This window comes from Natrix helvetica, assembly GCF_964273705.1.
Source record: "Natrix helvetica genome assembly, chromosome: 4".
Taxonomy (NCBI): Eukaryota; Metazoa; Chordata; class Lepidosauria; order Squamata; family Natricidae; genus Natrix; species Natrix helvetica.
Window position 1 is genome coordinate 47909320 of NC_138550.1, and position 15708 is coordinate 47925027.

General features: G+C 35.8%; 1 long non-coding RNA gene across 3 annotated transcripts; it reads left to right on the top strand.

Moving 5' to 3' along the window:
* Positions 1-3966: 3966 nt before the first annotated feature.
* Positions 3967-15252, top strand: LOC309392119. Of its 3 annotated transcripts, none has more exons than XR_014175393.1 (4): positions 3967-4110; positions 5186-5274; positions 14411-14490; positions 15050-15252. It is a non-coding gene; the product is annotated as an uncharacterized lncRNA (long non-coding RNA). The 3 variants fall into 3 exon arrangements; XR_014175395.1 differs by having other exon boundaries at positions 3967-4086; XR_014175394.1 differs by lacking the exon at positions 5186-5274.
* The last annotated feature ends 456 nt before the right edge of the window (positions 15253-15708 follow it).

A 15708-nucleotide genomic window follows, 5' to 3' on the forward strand; every position in this document is an offset into this window, starting at 1 on the left:
AAAGTAGATAAAGTACCTTTTTTCAATTGAGATGTTGAAACAATAAGTTTGTCTTTATATACTGATTATTCTTATCCTATATGGAAAAGCTGAGAATGGAATTCTTTATGGTCCTTGAACAAAGTCAGTTTTCTGCTATTTCAGACATATAATTTTTCATTAGTTCATATTTTTAAAGGAAAAGGAAAAAGACCTTAGTGAGAGAGAGAGAGAGAGAGAGAGAGAGAGAGAGAGAGAGAGAGAGAGAGAGAGAGAGAGAGAGAGCGAGAGCAAATTGGGGGGCAGGGGAGGAGATCAGAGAAAAGAGATTTGAGTAAACAACTCATATTTTATAAATCTTGAAATATTTCCCTTTGTGTTCTTTTAAAAGAAATATTCTGTTTTGTATATTCTTTTTGCAGTTGTGGTTGGAGTTGGAGGCCGAAAGAAATAACAGATTATCAAGAATAAAAATTGTACTTGTAATGTTTTGAAGTCAAATTCAAAAGCCTAAACCTTACAACAATATTGATATGGAAAGAACTCATTGAGGAGCCAAATGGCATAATCAGTATAGAAAAAGGATTTACACAGTCAAAAAACCTGAAGAGGTGGAACTGGGAAAAAAAACAGTTTCGGCATTGCCCTTTTCCTTTCATGCGTGCATGTGCTTTCAAGTCAGTGTCAACTCCTGACTCTTAACTGTCTGAACTTGTTCTTACAGTTTTCTTGGCAAGGTTTTACTTGCCTCTGAAGGCCCAAAGTACATTTTATTTTTAGCGCACAATGTATTCCTTGATTTCCCTTTTTCCCTTTTATTAATCGTAAGCATACAATGGCATACAAATGCAACACATATTAAAGTATCTTTCCACTGTATGCCATTTTTCCGATGGCATTCTAATTACACGGAAGAACAGAATTGGTTAGTTCTAATAAGAACCACTTCTTCAATATAATTCATCTTTCAATTTCCTAAAAAGAAGAGAAAGAATATAGAGTTCCACCTTTTATGGAAGCATGTGCAGCTCTCCTGGGCCCCTTATCAGCTGCAATGGCCTCCCGCAGCCCTCTATCAGCAGCCCCCTGAGTTCTGTTTTCACTTGTAGAGGCACCATGGGCCAATCCTTCACTGTTTCCAGGATAGCCCTATAGGCCAGATCTAAGCACCCCGTGGGCCAGAACTGACCCCTGGGTCTTGAGTTTGACACCCCTGGTATAGATAATCATGCTATGCCCATGAAAGTTAACTATTTGTTGATGTTCCTTCCAATCAGATTTCTACTTTAGGTATCATGTAAGTATTTTTATTATAAAAGAAGCAGAAATGTTATAAAATATGATCCAAATAATTGAACAAAGAAAAGAGTAGCCATTTTATTATACAGACTGATGGATCTCCAGCATACCTTCCCTACCTAATCAAGTGGGAGGGCTGATGTAATAGGATGAAGTTGGTTCCTTAGGTAGCCTTCCTGTATAACTTCCTGTAGAGGACTTTATAGGTCAGTGATGGCGAACCTATGGCACGCGTGCCACAGGTGGCACGCGGAGCCATTTGTCAGGTGACATCCGGTTTGTTCGTAGTGTCGTTTTCAGCTCTCTGAAGGCTTCAGGGACCATCCGGAGGCTTCCCTGATGCCTCCGGAGGGCGTCCGGGCGGGCAGGGAGGCTGTTTTCGCCCTCCCCAGGCTCCTATAAAGCCTCTGGAGCCTGGGGAGGGCGAAAAAAGCATGTAAAAATGGGGGGAGCGCCTGTAGTGCGTGCATGCGCACTGGGGGTCGTGCATTGCATTATGGGTGCGGCACACCCATACATGACCTTCTGCGCTCCCCCCACTTATGGCACGCGAGCCAAAACAGGTTCGCTATCGTTGTTATAGGTGATAACCAACACTTCAAATTGACCCTGGAACAAAATGGCAAAAGTGCACTTCATGGAACAAAGATGTTACATATGGCCTTGATATGAGAATATGAGTCAGAATAATAATTTTATCAATTTATATATTTAAATTTACATTATCCCCATTTTTACTTACTAAACCTCACCTACCTAAATATAAATAGATTGTGCAGTATGATGTGAATGTATATGTAAGTAAGACTCCTTTCATTGTGAATGATGTAAATTCTTGCATATTCATTTTTTATCTTTTTGCAAATAATACAAAATATTTTTATTTTATCTATTTTGTCCTAACTATAGGGTCAATCACCAGAAAAAATACTAAAATATGAAAACATTGCTAAAGCCAGAATCTGTAGTATATGTTTATATGGAATCCTGGGAAATTATGATAGATTCAGTTCTCTAGTGAAGGACAAATTCTGTAAAAAAAAGTAGATCTTATTAAAACAAAAGTAATACTATTGTCTACTAATAGAGCTTAACCACTAAAATGGTTGAGCAAAACCACAGCAGTTTAAAAGTATACCAAGGTTTATTAAAATATAACAGCCCTTACATTTCAAGGGCAGCTTCCTTTAAATATCTTAAGACAAATAGAACTGCTATCTCCAAATTAGACCAGTAGGTAAAATGATAATATGAATTAGATAACATGCCATGGCAAGTGTCTATTCTACAATGAGCAAAAGTAAAGAAGATGGGTCTAATATAGTACGTGCTTGCTCAACACTTATATGATTAATTATATTACATGTCAAAAATCAATACATACTTTTGCTCCCAATTAGTTTTAATGCTTTATAGCTATTTTACAGCAAAAAAAAACAACCCATGAATAAATGTGTGTGCATTTTAAAAAAATGTGCTTCACAAAGTACAATTGCTAAAAATTCTGTACATTTTACTGACTGCCTTAATAGGTAATTTTGTATTCCAGTTGCAGTTTTTCTTATAACTTAAAAATGCAGGATATATTATAACCATTTATATTCTCAAGGTCTTTTAAATAAATGTTTTCTATGCCTGATTTCCTAATGGAGGCAATTAATAATACTTTCTTCCAGAAGTTAACTATTATCAATTATCTTCTCCTACACATACATTGTATGATGAAGATTTATTAATCTTAAACTTGTTTTAAAAGCAATTGTTGCTTGTCCACAACTCAACATAGTATATTTTTCAATGGTTTTTTCATTTTTGAAAGCAAACATTCTATTAATGGTGACATTTTAGCAAATGCAGGAACAAAAATACTCATTCACGAGAGAGAGAGAGAGAGAGAGAGAGAGAGAGAGAGAGAGAGAGAGAGAGAGAGAGAGAGAGAGAGAGAGAGAGAGAGAGAGAGAGAGAGAGAGGAGAGAGAGAGGAGTAGAAGAACATGAAAAGAAAATGTTCATTTCTTGTTTTCTCTGATGAAAAAAGAGGGAAAATTATGGGACAACACTTAGTTTCACTGCTGAAATATTTTCTTTACAAATGGAGCTGTTAAATTAGCCTTGGCTTATATCATCTCAGTTGTCTAGAATAGGTTAAGACAATAACACCTTCAAATAGCATACAGAGTGGTATTACCATCACAAGAAACAAACACAATGCAACTAAACCAAAAATAAATGAACTTTCCAACACCAAGGAAATAATGGAAACCCAACAGTCTATAGTTGCCTTCAAACCGACAGTTTCATTGTATCAATGTAATGTGTCTCAGAAGAAATTAACAATCCTTTAGTTGAGCTTTCAATTCAGACTTCAATTACTTCTGTTCAAGTGTACTTCAAATATGAATATGTGACATTGACAATGTACAGTGAGATTTAAACTAATGAGTGCATACAACACTTTCATTTAATTAAACTATATGAAGCACATACTGAAAAAGTATCTTCATGAAATTGACTGCTTGCTTAAATTATTAATGTATAAATTGTTTGAACTATTAATTTATTGTTTTGGTTACTTTTGAACACAATATCATATTATTCTGCCCTCAGTAATGAAAATACCCAGTTCTGGTATATATGTAGTTATAAACAGAATGAAAAAAAAATATTTTCTTTCACTCACCAGGGGAAGCAGGTGTTTTAAATGCCACCAGAAGGATGCTCCAGGCAAGATCTTGCTGTCCAAGGTAGTTTGGCATAGATTAGTGGAAGCTTTTGTGTCCTTGGCAAGTTTTGATCAAGAACCAATGCTGTAAGTCTAGAGGACTTTCATGAGGTACAGAGTACATTGCATTTGTTTTAATTGCTAGTGGCAGTTTGACTAATTATGTTTAATTTAAAATGGTAATTTTATGCTAATTTAAAAAGAGAATGGATTGGCAGAGAAAAAAAGTAGTTCAGTTTTTCTCTTTCAGGATTAACTAGTAAATTAGTAAAAAGTTACAGGAGTTTGTTTTTATATATGCCAACTGCAATAAGACTATTATATGTTCAAAACTAGATAGGTTCAATATTGTACTACCTGTAATGGAGGAATGGTTGATAAAGAAAATAGAAATTGTGGAGATGACTAAATTAGCTTCTCTGATTAGAGGGGGAAAAACTCAATATCTACCTTTATGGTTGACTGAAAACCCTGATAGACTTTTTTGCATGCAATAGAAAAAATGTAATTATGATTTTTAGTTTTGATTATTGCAAAAAAAGGGAAAAAAGGTAAACTAATTTTAAAATCATATCAAAGAATAGACTAACAGAATAGCAGAATAATAGGGTTGGAAGGAACCTTGGAGATCTTTTAGTGCAAACCCTATAATATTTAATAGTAAGAGTAAAACCCTATTACATACTAAAGTAAGAGATAATTTTGTAATTGTACTTATATTTGATGCAAAATAAGATGCTTCTTTCTATTTTTTTCTATTTTTTTCTTTTTATGCTGTTTGTAGTATTTTTTATAAATATGTATGCTAAAAATTAGCTCAGTTTTTCAATTCCCAAAGATAGGTCCTTCTTCTATTATTTGAAAAATTAATTCTGGAAAATGAATTCTTCAGATTTTAATTTCTGGAATATTATATACGTATAATATGCATACGTAGGGTAGGGTAGGGAAGAGGAGAGGAGAGAAGAGAAGAGGAATTTGACTAGATTTGTCTTGCCTATTAGTCAGGAATCTTTTTATATAGTGTTGTACATTGTATAAATTTTTGTGAACTGACATGGGTTCATTTTGGCGAAATCATTCAAACCCTGGAAGTGACCTAATTCACACTGCCAATTTATTTCTACAAAGCAGTTCAAGGAGGCTTCAGATTGCTTCAGACAATTGCTTTCACATTTCTCTCCAGGCTAGGGACAAATGCTTGGATATATTTCTGATTGCTTGCAGTCTTCACAAACCTGGAAAAACTTCAGCATACACAAAGGACCTCCAAGGGTAGGAAGTTTCACTGAATACTGTAGTAATCCTGCACTGATTACTGAAATAGTAACCCTTTGACCAATGTTTGGGAAAGGTTTCTCTTTGGCCTTCTCCTATAAATGCCTTTTGGCCCCATCATATCTTGGAAAGAAAAGGGCACTGCTTTCTGCTGTCCTATTAACCATAATTAGTGATTGGGAACAACATAAAAGCACTCTTCTTTTGCTCTCTTGGATTTTCAGGTTGATTCAGTTTTGCAAATAGAATTCTTCGTTGGCAACTTTTTCTTCAAGCAACACAAATAATCTGTACTTGGACTTCACCTGATAAACATCAGAATCAAATTAACTACTTAATGGGAAAGAAAAGCCAAAAAGTGCAATCCAATCAGCCAGAACATTCCCAGAAATAGCTATGATGAAGCTAAGGAAAAGCTTTTATTGTGTAAATCAGGCCACATTGTGGATTAGATTAAGAATAATGGAATGCTAGAAATGTGACTGAATCTTTACAAAAACAAAAAGCTACTATAAAAACTAAATCTGGAAAACCAAGTAGGAAAGGATGTGAGTTGAGGATGCATATTGTTTTCATACTTTTCATACAAATCTAGCAAATTTAAGTATGATTCATCCCTGAAAGACAACATGAAGAGAGGATCCAGCACCTGGGAGACCTGAATCCAATCTTTTTATATAGTGTTGTACATTGTATAAATTTTTGTGAACTGACATGGGTTCATTTTGGCGAAATCATTCAAACCCTGGAAGTGACCTGATTATAGCATTAGGAGCATATAGAAATATATAACTCCATTCCTACCGTTGCGCCTGTAAATCTCAACAGTGATATTATATCCATAAGGTCGTCACCATTTTTGCATCAAAAACTAAAGGGCAAAGGTGCAGACTGAGAGCTTTTAGAATAAAAGCCTCTACCTGAGATCAGTAAAGCATTGAAACATTAACAGATTACCAGAGTTGGAAGGGACCTTCTAGGTCACCTACTCCAACCCCATCCTGCCCAATGAAGGAGACCCTACACCATTTCTGACAAATGACAGTCCAATCTCTTCTTGAAATCCTCCAATGATGAAGCTCCCACAATTTCTGAAGGCAAGCTGCTCCATTGGTTGATTGCTTTCACAGTCAGAAAATTTCTCCTTATTTCTAGGTTGAATCTCTCCTTGATCAGTTTCCATCAGGGGTGGGTTCCTGCCAGTTCTAACCTCTTCTATAGAAGAGGTTCCACAAATCTACAGTGCCGTTTAGAACCGGTTCCAGCTCCCTCCCCCTGCCCGTCTGCACATCATCAAGATGAAGAGCGAGAGGAGGAATTCTGGGAGTTGAAGTCCACAAGTCTTAAAGCTGTCAGGTTTGAACACCCCTGGGGTTTTTTTTCTAAAGAATTAGGGGTGCAAGGGTCTTTAAGACTTGCATGCTTCAAATGCCAGAGTTTCTGAGCCAACATTTTGGTTGCTAAGCAAGAGCGTTGTTAAGTGAGTTTCTCCACATTTTACAAGTTCGCCACACCCACCCGGTCACATGGTTGACAAGCCACTCCCACCTGGTCACTTGGCCAGCAAGCCACTCCCACAAAGGCCACACCTACAGAAGAGGTTCTAAAACATTTTTGAAACCCACCACTGGTTTCCATCCATTATTCCTTGTCTAGCCTTCAGGTGCCTTGTAAAATAGCTTGATTCCTTCCTTTCTGTGACAGCCCCTCAAATATTGGAACACTGCTATCATGTCTCTCCTGGTCCTTCTCATTACTAGACTAGCCAGTGCTCAGTTCCTGTAACCATTCTTCAGACGTTTTAGTCTCAAGTCCCTTAATCATCCTGGTTGCTCTTCTTTGCAGACTTTTTCTAGAGTCTCAACATCTTTTTTATCTTTTATTTTATTTTAACATCTTCCATGTATCAGGATCATCTCCAGATCAAATTTTGACTTCTTTCTTAGAAAGCTCAACTATTTACCTGGTGCTGACAATGCTTTTTATTCTACTTATTGAATATCATTGTTTATAAGGATGTCTGTATATTCTACACTTTGAATTAGATTGTAACTATTAGGTGCAAGGAGCTGAAGAAGCTTCTTGGATAAGTAGTGAAATGTCTTCAAAGAAAAAACAAGAAAGTTCAGTTACCTCCTGAAAAAGCACCTTTGGAATATTAGGTTTAATAAAGTTTGTTCAGAAAAGGTTACACAGATCCATCCTCAATAGAGTCAATAGAGGATTTCCCTTCTAAATCTACTTCCAATCTTATCTCGAACATGACTGCAATTTTGTATGAGTACTATAATCATATTTGTATCTGTGTATTACCTCCATAGCTCTTTCAATTCAGAAATATTAAGCGAGAGAAAAACATAATGTATTGAACTAAACTTGACAACATTTTAAGTGTCAGGATTATGCTCTGTTTTTTAGTATAACTATATTCTTTTCCCATTGCAAATCACTGTTTCATTCAGTCTCAAGATTAATGAAAAATAGATATAAGAAACACATGAATGTTAATTTACAACATGGAAGGAAGGAATGTGAAGATATTGGATGAATTGATGCCAACATTTTCTGTATGCCATTTTTTGGAGAGGGAGGGTGGAGGGAGAAATGGGACATTGGTAAACAAGAGACCTGGCAATATCAATATACAATGAAGCAATTTATCTTCATTTAGATGGCACTGCATATGAATATTACATAATAAAACAGTTACATAATAAAAAGTAACAGATGGTTAAAAGGCACTTACTTTGCCACAATTTGGAAGCATGATTCAGTGCCTTGATGAACTCATTTTATTTACTTTTGTCTATGGCTATCTATCAAGTTTAGCCCGGATGGATGGATGGATGGATGGATGGATGGAAGGAAGGAAGGAAGGAAGGAAGGAAGGAAGGAAGGAAGGAAGGAAGGAAGGACAGAAATAGGGGAGGGGAGAAGGGGAGGGAGAGGGGAGATAAGGTTTCTGCTGAGTTAAATATTACCTTTTGTTCTTCCCTTAGTTCTTTGGCTTATAGTTGCTATTATGGTTGCTCACTTTTTATAGTCTCATATTTCTTCAGAAATCACTTCGTGTCCTTTAAAAAAATATTAAAAATATATAGGCAGTCTTTCTGTCTGCCTATCTTACAATAGATAATTAATTATATTAAATATTTTATAACCATAGAATGGATGAGTCAGGTTATTCTTTTTTCCCTTCTATTAGCCCGTTTTAGTAGTACTGTGCCTACAATGTAATTATATATAATTAGACCTCTGCTCTATTATTGGAACAGAAGACAAAATGATGCTTTGGAATGTGCAAGGAGGCAAATTTCATTTTTGTATACAAATTTTAAAATGGCTGAACTAAGATATATAAATCCAATTTCCTACGATAATTTGCAATGCATACCCTCCCCAGCTGCCAGGAAAAGATGTACTGAATATAACAAAGTGCAAACATTCATGCCCCAATAGGTATAGCAAATCTTGATGATATTTTTGCTTTTGAAAAACATCATCCAGATTTTTTTTCATGGATCAGTAGTTGACAGTAGAAACCAGGAACAGTATTCATTTTACTTCATCCACTTGTTTTAATTCTCATAGCGCCACTATATTCATCCTGCTAGATTTTTGTATAAGTGTAGCTACTGTTGCTTCTCTTCTCTTAGTTCTTTTTTTAAAACAAGATTATATCTTCTAATTGCCATATTCCAATCAAATAAATTATCCTATTAGATATCTATTGTAACTTTTAAATCATATTTGCCTTTCTCTATTAAGGCTTTAATCTGATTTTGCTTGTAATCCATATTCTAAATATTAGTAAATATAATGAAGTTTATCATAATTAATTAATGTTCTTCCTATGCCTTAATTGAGTGGTTAAGAGATCCTTTATAGCACTACTTTCACATTCTTCTGGAAGACTTTTTTGTTCTTTTCTCTATTTTTTTAGGTCCTTAATACAGAGTATTCGTGTCCAAGCCCACATTTTTTACTTGCCCTAATCAAGTTCATCCTGCTTCAGGCCAACAAATTCCTTTCAGTTCTTGTAACATGCAATCCATCTTGGGACCGAAATCTCTCATCCAGAAAATAAAAAATGTAGTTTCAGTAACCAAATGTCTTCCCTAAACAGAATTGTCTGGCCAGAAACTTTCTTCCTCTTTCCCATGGACTAGAAGAACTGAAAGACAACACTCAAAATATTAAAATTCTCTTGCATCGTTTATCTTTATATGGATGGCAGGAAGGGACAATTATCTGTATACTTTACAAGTGTTGGCAACTGCTCTGTCATGTCTGTGGTCCCTGCCTGGCCCGTACACATTTCTTCTGTTTCATAATTGAAAACACACCCAAAACAGCAATCACTGCAATTCTTCTGCTTTTTCTCTTGTCCCCTCAACCCTTCAAGTTCCAATTTCCTATCTTCAGTTTAGCATGGGCCATTGTTCCTTGCAGGTTTAAAGTCAACTTCTTCTGGAGGGCCCTAAAAATCATTGCTGAGTTCAAGAAGAAAAGAAGATGTAGTCAAAGGAAAAACATAGACTATCTTCTTAAATTCTTAAGAAAATAAAATAAAAAATACAGCACTAAAAAAATAGAATCTATGTCCTATTTAGCAGAATTCCTACCAAAATACAGCCGTTGATAGCTTTAAAAAAGGTTTTTAAAATTTACATCAGACATTATACATTTTTGGCGAGGTTTTTCTCCCCAGATTTCCAGCTTCTACATACAGTATTTAAGATTAATAAGTTTGCAATGGCAAACCACTGTTGAAAAACCTTCCCAAGAAAACTGCAGGGTTTTGTCCAGGCAGTGTCAGACAGAGTCAGACATGATTGAACCGAAGGGAAGAAAAAAAAAACCTCACTAGTACCTTGTGCAATGGATGAAGCAGCAATGAATAAGTCAAGGCATGGATAAAGAAATGTTGTCATAAATAAAATGTGGGAATCCTTCTCTTTAATGTGATCATATGTGCATGAAAGGAAAGAATGCTAATACCACCATGAACACAAATATACATATTGGCTGAGTTTCATTTAAAAACAAGCTTATACCTTTGTGCTGTTTCTCAAACATCAACTTCCCAAACTGCATGATTGCAGTGTATAAATCGGTGGAATTAATTTTCAAGCAAGGAATCATAAATCCCATTGGTCATGCCCAGCCATGTTTTCCGCTTTAGTCCTACTTGAACTATACAGTAATTAAACTCATAAAAATAGTTCCTTGTGGATAAATACAACCTTTGTGTTCCAAACTTAATTACTATGCAAAAAGAAGCATTTGGAGAATTCTTTCTTCCATTCCTATAATTAAGAATTTTTTTAAATGGAATTTATTTGGGGGAAATAATTATAATAACCTCATATACACATATTCTCAGTATTCTGAATGTTGCAATGCTATTATTCATGTAAATAGATTAATAATGTATATGAAAATGAGAAACAGTATATACAAAAATGCATTATATTAGGTAAATCCCCTTAGAATTTTTATTGAGAAAAATGCAAATAAAAATCTAATTATTAAAAAAGCCTAAATAAAAGATGCAAACAAAAGGTTTTAATTGTATAAATTCTGTCTTTTCATCAATCAAATTGCCTATATTCTATATTCAATTGCAGATAGTAGGTACTATTCAACTTATGACTGATTTCTTAATGACCATTGAAAGTTATGACAAATCCCCCAAAAGCTATTTTTGACCCAGTTTCAAAATTACATCTGCCTCAAATCCCCTATGGTCATGTGAACAAAATTTGGGTAGTGGGCAATCTGTATGCCTTTATGACAGAGTGCAGCACCCACCCATCCACACATATCTCCCTCTCTTCTTGCTCCTGAATACCTTGAGGACCCAGTGTGGGACGGAAGCAGACCCAAAGCCTGCAGTGACCTTGAGGGTTTGGAAGTGGACCTTGGGTCCTTCATGTGGTGGGGAGACCCTTGGAAGACCCAGGGAAGGACAAATGTGAGCTGGAGAGACGCTGCAGTGTGGGTATGGACCTATGCTAGGCCTCCCAGGGCCTCTCCCATCCCAAAGTACCCAAAGTACCTCATGTTCCCTTATTGACCTGAGCCCATTGAGGAGACCATGGACAACAGGTCATTAAGTGAAGTGATCACATAAGCCATCACAACTTGCAATTGAAATAAATAAACAATTCTGGACAGCTAAAACTTAATACACAAAAGATAAACAAAACCTAATTTGCTATACTTAATCTGCTGCTTTTAAAGACAGAAAAGCAAAATAGCCGTAATAATGATATTATAATTCTAAATTCCAAAATGTAAATACTAAAAACAATTTTTGTCAAATGAAAACAGAAAATCTCTGACTATATTTTGAACTACTTACTACTTAAGAGTGTCTAATTATCCCTTAGAGATTAATTTGCTTAACTGAGACCATTACTAGGGCACTGCAATCTGTAATCAGTTTGCTAGTGTTAATTTTATCCCCTCACTTCAGAAAAGTTCAAAAATCCATTCTTAATTTTTTAAAAAATTAAAAATTGAAGGCAGGTAACATTTTAGGAAGAACTATCAATAAACCAAAGCATCTGAAGGCAGGAGAAGAAGCAATGGATGGAAAGTAATCAATGAGAGAACCAACCTAGAACTAAGGAGAAATTTCCCAACAGTAGGAACAGTTAATCCGTGGAACAACTTTTCTCCAGAAGTTGTCATTGTTCCAACACAGATTTTTAAGAAGAGATAGGACACTATTTGTCTGAAATGGTATAGGTCAGAGGTGTCAAACTCATGTCCTTAGATCTGTCCCGCAGGGATGGCCTGGAAATATCAAAGGACCTGGCCGTGGCCTGTGTTTGGCCTCCATTGCCTCCAGCACTCTGCCAGCCAAAATCAGGCCATGCGGGGCACTCACGAGGCCCTCCATGGTCCATTTTTGACCAGCAGAGTGATGTAGAAGGCCAAAACGGGCCACATGGGGGTGACCTGCAGCTTGTTTTGGCTGGCAGATTGCTGCAGGAGGTAGCACCTTCTTCACCTTCTCTTTAGCGACATCTGTCAACCAGAACTAGGTACCCTCCAAGATTGGGTTATCCCCCCCCCTCATATTTCTCCCCAAATATTAACCAGGCTTAATTCTGCATAGCTTCTAAATCCATATAAAGAGGAACTATTCAGCTTTGAACTACTGAGATTAGTATTGTATCTAAACCTTGAGACTCTTGACTCCTGAAGCTGATTTAATTTTTCATATTTCTCAGTTGAGACTATTTGGGCCAGAAAATAAATCTCCCTTTGTCTGGAATAGCTGTTTTGAATGCAAAGGGGAAAAATGCATCTTGAGCCTGTGTCAAATACCCACCATGATCACATCCATCACGACCTCAACCACCCCCAGCCCTCCAAGGTCAAACACAACCCGGATGCGATCCTCAATGAAATCGAGTTTGACATTCCTGGCATAGGGTTTCCTGCTTGAGCAGAGGGTTGGACTAGAAGACCTCCAAGGTCTCTTTCAACTCTATTATACTGTTAAAGCAGATTATATAGCTAACAAAATGTTAATGTTTCATTGTTACTTTGTAGTGTTCAAATAACCACTGCAATAGCTTAATAAAATCTAAGAAAGTGTATCAAATCAATCAAGTACAAAAACATTTACATGCTAAAATATTTCAAAATTAGACTAATGCTAGATGATTGACAGCTCATTCTCCTAAACTCAATATATTGAGACATTATTACTGATTTAGATTTTACAAAACAAATTAAATCTGAATATGAAATAAATGTTGAACTTCAGTCTTACCTATGGGTTGCTAACTTTAAAAGATTTTTTTCATTGCCTTTTTAATAAAAAGGGATTAAACATCAGGACATCAATCACATTAACACAATACAATAGAGCGAACTACAATACAGCAGAAAGAACACCTGCAAGCAGTGCATGAATCTTATTTCACCCTGAGTTGTACAAGAATGTTGTCATAAAAATTAACTGATGCTTTAGGGAAGAAAATATATTAGATACAGTAGTGTCTGAATCAGGGGTAGGTTCCTGCCAGTTCTAACCTTTTCTATAGAAGAGGTTCCACAAATCTACAGTGCCGTTTAGAACCGGTTCCAGCTCCCACCCCCTGCCTGTCCACACATCATCAAGATGAAGAGCGAGAGGAGGAATTCTGAGAGTTGAAGTCCACAAGTCTTAAAGCTGTCAGGTTTGAACACCCCTGGGGATTTTTTTCTAAAAGGTTAGGGGTGCAAGGGTCTTGTAACTTAACAGCTTTAAGACTTGCACACTTCAATGCCAGAGTTCCTGAGCCAACATGACTGGAGGAGGAATTCTGGGAGTTGACGTCCATAAGTCTTAAAGCTGTCACATTTGAAGAACCATGGGGTTTTTTTTCTAAAGGGTTAGGGGTGCAAGGGTCTTGTAACTTGACAGATTTAAGACTTGCATGCTTCAAATGCCAGAGTTTCTGAGCCAACATTTTGGTTGCTAAACAAGAGCATTGTTAAGTTAGTTTCACCACTTTTTACAAGTTGGCCATGCCCACTCAGTCACATGGCTGGCAAACCACTCTCACAAAGCAGGCCACACCTACGGAAGAGGTTCTAAAACTTTTTGAAACCCACCACTGATCTGAATGTACATTGGACATTTCTTCTGTCAGCAAAAATTAAAGTTCCTTATGCAGCAATGACAAAGAAATCCAGAACCATGTGGTAATGAAAACCACAATATCATACTGCAGTACTAATTTTCTGTATCCAGCTGAATATAGTGAATTCATTCCTCAATAAAGAAAAGAAATGTATTCTCATTTATCCCTAGTACTGATTTATGAACATGCTACATTGTATTTTAAGAAAACATCATTCCTTTATTCAATCAATGATCCAAACAACATAAATAATTGTAGAACAAAATTATATTGCACTACATCGCTCTGATTTCATATGGATATTAAACAGCAGGGGGAAGAAAATTGACCCCTGTGACATCCACACATTGTATTATTTTTTTAAGGAGAGTGAGGTAAAATGGAGAAGATAAACATTAAATATCATTCTGTGATATAATCATCATATTGTATTTGTGGCTAATAGTCTGAAGCTGAAAATAGAAAAGAAAATGTTTAATTTTCAGAGCATCACAGAGAAGTGGAAATAAAACTGGCAAGAAGAAATTGTGCTGAAGTAGCAGAATGTGAAGGAGAAAAAAGAATAGTAAGTAAATAGTAAGAAGTAACCCTTTCAAGTTGTCAAAGAAATGTGGTTCCACAGGGTCACAGGGAGAAACAGCAGTTTTAGACCATCCATGAATTGCTCTGCAACCGTTCTTCATATGTTTTAATCTCCAGGCCTTTAATTATCTTAGCTCTTCTCTGCACTTTTTACAAAGTCTCAACATCTTTTTTGTAATGTGGTAACCAAAACTGGATGCTGTACTTCAGTTGTGATCTTAAGTAGGATTTTATGAAGTGGTACTAATACTTCACTTTGATTCTATGTCTCTCTTTATACAATCAAGAATTGTATTATTTTCATTTTTTGATTGAATTACTTTCATTTTTCTGTATATTACAGGATGTTCTTGGGAGTGCATGAAAAATTTGCTTATGCTTTATCAATGTACTGATGAGGTTATTTTTGTGTGCCATTTAAATCAATGCATTCTTTCTTTACCCTAGATAATTATATGTGTGACATCATTGCAAACATCATAATAAAGTACAAAATACAAGCATGGATGATTTTGATTATTTTCTCTTTCTTTTTTTATTAGAAAGGATTTCAAAACTATTTCAATGAGACTGACTGCAAACTATAATTCACCTCTTTATGGAACATGCAATCTAGAATTAAATGAGGATGCCTGAAACAACTTAAATGATTGTTCAATTACATCTTAAGAGCAAGAAAAAACCTGCCTATCAGCAGGGGTTGCCTGATGATGAAATAAGCAAATACCAAAATAAAGGCTTTAATTTTCCAGTAAGTCTTTTTTTTTTGCAAGAACAAGACATTATCTTTGCATTTTAATCTAATTATTTAGATAAGGCTTTTGGGAAAATTGTTAATGAAACACCACCTCTACCCCCCACTCCCACCCCCAAATGTTATTCCAGCATTTCTTTTTTAAAAACCTTCAAAATTTAACCATGTAGAAGATATACGTAATGCATGCATGCCTTAAGGTGGGGGTAGCTATAGAAAAGGCACACTTCCAAGGCCCCATTAAGTATCAGGTTTTTAAGAGAGCAATCAGGAGCATACCTATCCTATATGATCTAATAGGACAAAAATCTATTCTTAGGGAGAGGCAGTTCCACAAATACACAAGTCCTGTATGGTGTGGGGCTTTAAAGATATTTAAATTTGATACTTCAATCCAATGTTAATTCTCATGGGAAATTAACATTTTAGAATAATCCTGGCCTGGAT